This window comes from Vicugna pacos, chromosome 33 (genome assembly GCF_048564905.1).
Source record: "Vicugna pacos chromosome 33, VicPac4, whole genome shotgun sequence".
Lineage (NCBI taxonomy): Eukaryota > Metazoa > Chordata > Mammalia > Artiodactyla > Camelidae > Vicugna > Vicugna pacos.
Window position 1 is genome coordinate 22,545,489 of NC_133019.1, and position 8,653 is coordinate 22,554,141.

Sequence of the window (8,653 nt, forward strand, 5' to 3'; positions counted from 1 at the left end):
CTCTGCCTGCACCAGCCTCTGAAGCCGCTCTAGCCGCCCACTCTCCCACCAACCTCCTGAGGCCACTGTGAAGAAACATAAAACATCTACAACTCTACTGAGTCTGCAGCTGGGGCCCAAGCCGGCTCTGCTCAGGCCTGGGGCCCTCGCAGGACAGGGGCCTCTCTCTGGCGGGGCGGCGCTGCACCTTAGCCCTCAATGACTCAGATTTCTGACTCCCATCTGTAGGGCCGCTGCTCGAGGGTGGCGCCACCAGCCTGGGGCCAGTCAAAGTCATGCCTGGACTGGGGGCTGTGTCTGCCCTGCTCTCCATCCGCCTCATCCTCCTCCTCGTGGCTCAGGAAGGCCAGCTCATTCTCGTAGCAGAAGGAGTTGGCACTGGGCAGCAGGAACTTGTTCTCCACCAGGTCCTTGGCGATGCAGCGGGGCGTGGACGGTACCTCGTACGTCTTGTGGAAGTGTGCGTAGTCGATCTTGTACTGGTTCTTCTCCTCAAAGAGGACAGGCTCAAAGCGGTGGCCCCACAGGATCTCATTGGCCAGGTAGGAGCTATGGGCCTCCGTGGTCATGGCCGTGGCCTCCACCATGCCCTCCAGGATGACCACGATCTCGAAGTCGTTTGTCTCCAGGTCCTGCTGGCTGATGCCGAACAGCGGGCTGGCCTCGTTGATCTCGTGCAGGATGGTGTTGGGCAACACCAGGAAGATGCACAGGCCCTTGTCGAAGCCCACGTTGATGTAGATCTGGTCCAGCATGATGTACTCACCCTCCTCCGTGACGCGGGGTTGATGAGCTGCACCCGCACGTGGGCCTCCACGATGTGGCTCTTGCGCAGGGTGCCCACGCACCACATGAGGCAGAGCTTGCCGTTCCGCAGCACCACCACCGCATTGTGGCTGAACTGCAGTGTCTGTGCCCGCTTCTTGGGCTGTGCCATCTTGGCCATGATGGCACCAATCATGAAGGAGTGGATGATGCAGCCCACGATGGACTGCGCCACCACCATGAAGACGGCCAGCGGGCACTCCTCTGTTATGCAGCGCAGGCCATAGCCGATGGTTGTCTGTGTCTCAATGGAGAACAGGAAGGCCGCCATGAAGCCGTGCACCTGCATCATGCAGGGCGTGCGGCCGCGGCCCTCCACTGGCTCCAGGTCCCCGTGGGACACAGCAATGACCCAGAAGATGATGGCGAACAGCAGCCAGGAGGCAAGGAATGCCAGTGAGAAGATGAGCAGCATGTAGCGCCAGCAGATGTCCACACAGGTGGTGAACATGTCAGCCAGTTAGTGCTGTGACTTCTTGTCCATGTTGGCAAACTCGATGTTTCACTGGCTGTTCTTGATGAAGCGGTTCTGGCACCGGCGCCGCGTGTGCACCTTGCCGTTGCCAAAGCCATTGGCGTCCGACATGGTGACCAGGTGCAGCCCGTCCTCCTCCGACGACACAATGCTGTAGGGGTTGGCATGGCCGGCCGCAGTCATCCCGGTGGCGGGGGTACCCTGGCCGGCCCCCAGGCCAGCTCCGGGTGGGGCAGCTCCTGAAACAGAGAGGACATAGGGCTGGCAGGGCAGCCACACCCGCCCGCACCCCACACCCACCCAGGGCCCTCGGCTGACCCCTTGACTCTGATTTACCTGCAGCCCAGATCCTGCTCTTCCCTCCCACCAAGCCGGCTCCTCACCCACCTCCTCGGCCAGGGAGATGGACTCTCCATCCTCCCAGCTGCTCCAGACAAGAACTCTGGGTCCATCCTCGGTTCCCCTACTCCCACCAAGGCTCTGCTTTCAAAATATGTTCAATATCCAGCCCCTTCCTCCACCCTCTCGGCCTCAGTTCCGACATCACCCTCCAAGACCAGTGTGATGGCCAACCCACTGGCCTCCCTGGGGCAGCCACAAGTCAGTCCGTCCTCTGTGGGGACCCCTCAGATCTCACCCCCAGACCCACCTGGACACTCTCCTCTCAGCCTCAGCTTCAGTGCCACAGGGATGCCTCCAGGGGCCTCCCCGCGCACCCCACTCAGGACCTCACCGTGATCCCATAGCACTGACCTCTGATCTCACAACAGTAACAGCAACAACAGCAAGGAGCCACTCGGGGCTGCACCCACCATCCCACCATTAGCTCCCTGAGAGCAGGAATGAGCAGTTTGCTCTTCATTCATTGCTGTTTCACCCCAGGGGCTGGAGCTAAGCCTGGCCTGACGGATGCCCCAAGCCAGGCCCCACCCACCCTCTTGATGCTCATGCTCTCCAGCCCAGGGGCCCGCCCCAGGTGCCCACACTCAGTGCCTACATGCCATGCCCCGGCCGCCCCATCACCAGCTGTGGTGGGAGGGGGCCCGTGAGTCAGCACCCAGGGGCTCACTGATGCAGACCTCAGCCCAAGGGCCTCTACCACCCCTGCCTTCCTCAGCTCTGAACAGGAGCTCGTAGTGAGAACTCAGAAGAGCCCTGGTCTTCAGTCCATACGGCATAGCACCTGGGTGGCCGGCTGCATACACACAAACACACACACACACACACACACACACACACACACACACACACCCCAGGTGGTCCAAACAAATCCCGCCTCAGGGCTGGCGGCCAGCACCCAGCCCCTGATGCCCCACTGGCTCTGGGCTGGCCTGTTGGTGCCAGGCTGAGGCATCAGCACCACTTGGAGCTGTGGGCACGGAGGCCATCTGGCCGTTAGCAGCAGGTGCTCAGCGGGGCTGGCCTGGCAGGGCGTGGAGGAGCTGGGCATGCTCCCCCACACCGATGTACCCCACAACCCCCACCCCCACCCAGTCGCACTACGAGGTCAGAGCTAGAAGACCCTGGGGACCCTTGAGGGCCTGGAAGATGCTGAGCTGCAGGGAACGTCCCATGGTGGCCGGGCGAGGAGACGGGGGACACGGGAAGCGACAGCCAGGACTCAGCCCTGGCGTGTGGGACCAGAGCCTCAGAGAGGGCACTACCTGTGAGTGGCCCCTGCTTCAGACCCTGGGAGAATGTGAGGGTGGAGCCCACACAATCAGCCAGGCTGCAGACCCGGCCAGGACCCACCTCAGTTACTGGTGCTACTGGACCCCCAGGTCTGGTGGGTACGGGACACTCACACCTGAGGGAGCCAGCCTGTCCAGACGCAGGACAGCAGGCCAGGCCCCCACCAGGGCAGCGGGCATCCACAGACACTTGTGGGTCACCCTCTCAGTGGCCCGAGAAGGTGGCTACTCTGGCTACTTCTATGCTACAAATGGAGTTTCAGAGAGGTGAAGTGACTTCCCCAAAGCCACACAGCTTTCTAAGCAGGAGAGCTGAAATCAGAGCCACTTCTGTCTAATTCAAGTTCTCCCACTGTGGGGACCCCAGGCTCTGCGGGGACATCTCCTCACGCTGCCAGCCTACCCCTACCATTGCTCCAGCTGACCACCTCACCCTGGGTCTGAGGAGCTGAGGCCCGAGGCCAAAATGCTGGATGCTGCTTCTGACTGGGCCAGGAGGCAGGGAGCCGGCAGCAGTGGGAACCCTGGGGACTGTGCCAGGAAGACAGCTCAGCCTTAGATTCCTGGACCTCCAGGGGAAGGTGGCCAGGGCTGGGGTGCTCAGATGCTGGCAGGAGGCCACCAGATGGCAGGGGGTGTGTTTCTGTGGCCAGGAGGCCTTGAGGGACGTCCAGAGGGTCATGGCTGCTCCAGGTGGGGCTCTGAGCAGCTCGAGGCCTGCAAGGGACAGAATTGCAAGAATCAAAGGCCAGGAGAGCCCAGCCTGCCAGCTCCCAGGCAGGTGGGGGCATCACAGTGACCACTGGCATCTCTGCCTGGGCTGGGCTCCTGGGACCCACCCAGACTGTGTCACACAGGCCTGGGAATCCCCTCTTCTATTGACGGTCCTCCTAAAACCAGAGAGAAGATCAACGTTCACTCCACTCCCCCATTTCCCAGAGCTGGAAACTGATACTCAGAGCAAAGTCACTTGTCCAAAGTCACCTGGAAGCCAAGGAGCAGAGACAGAGTTGATGGCTGCTTGTACAGGCGTGTGCACGTGCGTGTGTGAGATGTCAGGGCGCTTGGTGAATACAAGACCACAGAGAAAGGCTGAGAAGAGGACCCATGAGTAGAAACCCCAGCACCACAAACTTGCCAAATGTCAGGGACCCTCCACACACAGGGCAAGAAGGTGACATAGCTCTACGGTTTTCAAGAACTCGATATAAGGAATGTGGGACAGTACCCTCACCCAGGGATGTGCAGGCCTGTTTGGCTCCTGCCTGGTGGGTGCATATAGTTGGATCAGATAAGAAAGGAAATTAGATTTGTTTTGCTGGAAGAGGCCTTAGCAAGCAAGGGAGCCAGATCCCCATTCTACAGATGGGAAAACTGAGGCAGGTCACAAAGCAACTCGTGGGCCAGGATGAGACAAATGGTAAAGACAAGTTAAGACCACGGTGTTGGACTCCCAGCTTGGCCTACAGGGGTCCCAGGCATTGCTGGAAGGGGAGGGGAGGGGCACTGGGTACACTACCTGAGCGAGAGAAGGCGACTTCAGCAGCAAAGAGCAGGGTGTGGCAATCCCAGCGGGCTGGAACCAGAGAGCCCTGAGAGGCGGCAAAGCTGTCGGAGCCTGGCGTCCCTGGAGCCCGCTTCCCTGCCGGCCACAGCGCCTGTGCACAGAGTCTCCCGCATCCAGCAAGCTCGGAGCACCGGCAGGGCCTTGGCTGCGAGCTTTTAGAGAGGCAGCTAACATGTGACCTGCGGCTGGGGCCCAAAAGTCAGCAGGAGGTGCCTCCGGATGGAGCAGGATGCCCCGTGCGCAGTCCCTGAGCCTCTGGGCCTCAGGTTTGGCAGCATCCAGGAGGACACAAGGCCCAGGCCTTGGCCCACACTCTCAGGTGCCAAGAAACGCCGGCTAGACGGCTCGAGGGAGGAGCACAGAGGAGGGGCTGGTGACCCTTCCTGCAGAGCCCCGTAGGTGGCTGGGCCCCTTCAGAGGTATGAGCAGAGTAATCAGTATTCATCAGGCACTCACTACCTGCCAGGGACTGAGAGCACCAGTTAACTCACTTAATCCCAATAACAACATTCTGACTATTACTCCCATTTTCCAGATGAGGAAACTGAAGCTCAGAAAGATTGAGTCACTTGCCCAGGGTCACACAGCCTTTCAGGAGTGAGCTCCTAGTCTGCTGGGAGGGGCTAGGAAAGAAAGCAACCGCCGACCTGTTCAGGCCCCAAGGACAGACCGTGGGCATGACATTACTCAGCCTTCAAGGTCCCCCAATCCTGTGTGGTGATAAATCTCAGCACTCAGACATCAGAGGCAAGACCCTGATCAGCACCCCTGATCTGTGGCCATTCAGGCCTTGCTTGGGAAGTCCAGGCAAAAGGCACTCACTACATCATGATCAAGTCCTACAGCTGGGAGAATCCTTAAAAATCTCTTGTCTCAGGGAAAGCCGGCATGTGGCCTAGGTCCACCTCACTCTCCAGCCCAAGCCCACAGCGGACGTCACCAATCCTTCGCAGAACGCCAACTCACTGCATCCTGTGATGGCCTCAGTCCTTCCCAAGCCAGGCACTACCCATCAGACCCAGCCCAAGGGCTTGTAAAATCCAGCCCTTCCCGGGCAGATGGGGAGATGGAGGCTCTGAGAGGGGCTCCCTTGCTCATTCTCACAGGAGGTGAGAGGCTGCACCACAGCTCAGCTCCAAGGGTGGGGCTGCAGGTCTGGGGGAGGAAGGGGGGAGCAGGGAGCAGGAGGGGAGAAGGAGCTGGCACCCAGGACCAGCGAGGAGGCTGAGGCTGGCTGGGGAGTTGGAGGGCTGGGGGACCGACAGGTCTGTTCTCGCCGTCTGGGAGAAGAAGACATCTCCTGTGCCTGCCCACCTTTCCCAGAAAAACGCCCTCTCTCCCACATCCCTAGTGCTCAGACGGCTGGGTCGCCGGCGGCCTGCACACCTTCAGGGTCAACACGGCACAGGCTTTCTGTGCCTGCAAGGCCTGTGCGAGGCCTGAGGAGAGGCACCTCGCATGTGCTGGGGATGTGGACGGCAGATGCTCTGCAGCCCCCACCCTCAGCCCTGCAAAGCCCACAGGCCCAGTTTCCAACCACCAACACCAGTTTTTCTGCCCAAAAGCTTGCTTTGGCCCCTGAAGCGGGCCCTGCGCATGTGTCAGCAGGCAAGGGGCTTAATGCCCCACTCCGAGCACTCCCTACCCTGAGGGGCACACTCAGGGAGCCGGGTTCCTCCACCCCTGGGCCCCTGCTCACAGGCCTCAGGAAGCCCCTCCCTCCTGGCCACCCACAGCACCGCATGGCCAGGATGCTTCTCCTCTCCAAACTTCCTCCCTCCTCCCCTACCACCTTCCCCCTCACAGGGTCACTTCCCCAGTCACCCCAGCCACAAGCCCGCCTCCTCCTGATCCTCTAGCCCCCAAATTCCTTTCCCCACCAGGTCCGGTGTATTGCACTCATGGAAGTATCAAAGCCGCCCATCCACTCCTCGCCCACAGCCACCCTCCTGTCCAGGCCATTGCTACCTGGACACAGCAACAGGTCCCTGACAGGTTTTCCTGTGGTGACCCTCACCCCATGTGGTCCAACCTCCAAATCACAGCTAATGGGAATGCTAGAAATTCTCCCATCTGTCAGGAATCAGCTGAAACCCACCACTTCAGGAAGCCCTTTTAGACTCTCTGGCTTCTCCTTTGAGGACCTGGTATGAGAGGTGACCTTGCCTGTCCCCAGCTATGGCCAACCTCAGAGGTCCAGAGAAGCTGGTGCAGGCCTGGCACAGAGGAGCACCCAGGAACTGCCCACTGATCAGACAAAAGGATGAGGGAATGAGCTGCTGAATAGAGGGAGGGTGGGGAGACGGATGAGAACACAGTTACGTGTGCAGGTGAGTGGTCGAGCACATGGATGGATAAACAGGGCTGACAGATGGGTGGACAGATGGATGGAGGGTGATCAGAGGGATGGATGGGTTAGGTGGGCAATGATTGGATGGGTTGGGTGAATGGATTAGTGACTGGATGGATGGTGGTAAATGGATGGATGTGTGGCTAGCTGAATGGACAGATAGGTGTTGGGTGGAATGGATGACTAGATGGACAGGTGCACATTGGTAACCTCAGTGTTACCTCTTGACTCCTATCCTCTAAGTAGTGCCGCGGACCAGGCAGTGGCCTTCTTCAAGGCTGCCATCTCCCAGGTGCCAGCTGCTGAGGAGTTGGTGGCTGGAGGGCCCTAAAATTACAGAGCAAATCTAAGTCACTGCAGACAGTGCCACTCTCCTCAGAGAGGCTCAAAACACAGAAATTTCCCTATGAACCCCCACTTCTTGCTGCCCCAGGGCCCACTGGGCCCCCACACCGCAAGGCTGTCTGGGATCCATGGTCACACTTGATTTTCTGGCTTGGATTAAGGGACCTGTTGTTGAGTCACCATAAGCCCATCACAAGCCTCCCGGGGCAGGTGATGGCACAGAACAGGGTTCCCGTCCCAGCTCTGCCCTCTAGAGCCATGTGACCGTCGGTGAGTCGCATTCCACTCTGGGCCTCTGCCTACTCTGTCAGCGGATGGCTGGCCCCTCTTTACTCCAGGTTCTCACCTCAAGACTCCCAACCCCCAGCCCCTCTATCCCCGTCCCTCATCATTCCCAGAGCAGTAGCCACGGCCGCCCATGGGCCTCTCCCACCTGAAATCAAAGGGGAAGTTGAGGCTCAGGGAGGCTCCATCCCAGACCCCATCACACAGCTGGACTCCCTACTGCCAGGGCCTGTTCCCAGCCTCTGATCTCTCGACCTGCCCCTAGAGTGGACCCTGGCCCTGTGTGCTGGGCCCCCAGCCTGTGATTCCCCCTTCACAGCCACCCTGAGGACAGACAGGGAAACTGAGGCTGAGAGAGGCTAGGTCCCTCACCCAGGTCACAGAGAGCTGGGACTCTGAGCAGAGGAGGTGACACATGGCCATGGGAGGCAAGTCTGAGTGAAGGAGGAGTATGCAGGTGGATGGCCTGCCCTGCCCCAATTCCTGTTGGTCACCTGGCCTGCCCCAGGCTCTCTCAGCCTCCTTCCAGCCCCCTACTTCCTGGAAGGGCTTTCTCCAGACCCATAAATCCAGTTGGATTTGTTCTTATAATGTGGGAAGCAAAATTATCTCCACTCTACACAGGAGGGAACTGAAGCTCAGAGCACAAACGTGACTTGCCCAAGGTCACAAAGCCGTGGAACAAGTGGCAGCTCAGAGACCAGAACCCAGGTCCCTGGACACCCTGTCCAGTGCTCCCCCTGCCCCTGCAGTGGCTGCAGCCGCCACAGGACAGGAGCCCAACCCTCTGAAGTTCCCCAAACTCTTTCCTGGGTCGTGGTCAAAGTATGACCCCCTCCACGGTCCTAGGCGGGGAGGCAGGAGGGGATCAGTGTCTGCACATGAGAGTCTAGATTGGCCCTAAGCTCCCAGCAAGAGTGGGGAGCCCTGCCCCCCCAGTGCTGTCCTATCCACACCTCCTCCTCCTGAGGCCCAGCTGCCTCCTTCGCAAAACGAGCCTCCCAGCGGATGTGCTCATGAAATTCAACGCGGCGTGGGAGTGTGCGGGCACAGGCTGGGCACTCCATGGCTCCGTCATCCTCACCGTCCCCTTCCCCGACAGCCCACCCTGGAGC

General features: G+C 59.9%; 1 pseudogene; it reads right to left on the reverse strand.

Moving 5' to 3' along the window:
• Nucleotides 1-203: 203 nt before the first annotated feature.
• On the reverse strand, nt 204-3,673 carry LOC102530710 (ATP-sensitive inward rectifier potassium channel 12-like; annotated as a pseudogene).
• Nucleotides 3,674-8,653: the final 4,980 nt, after the last annotated feature.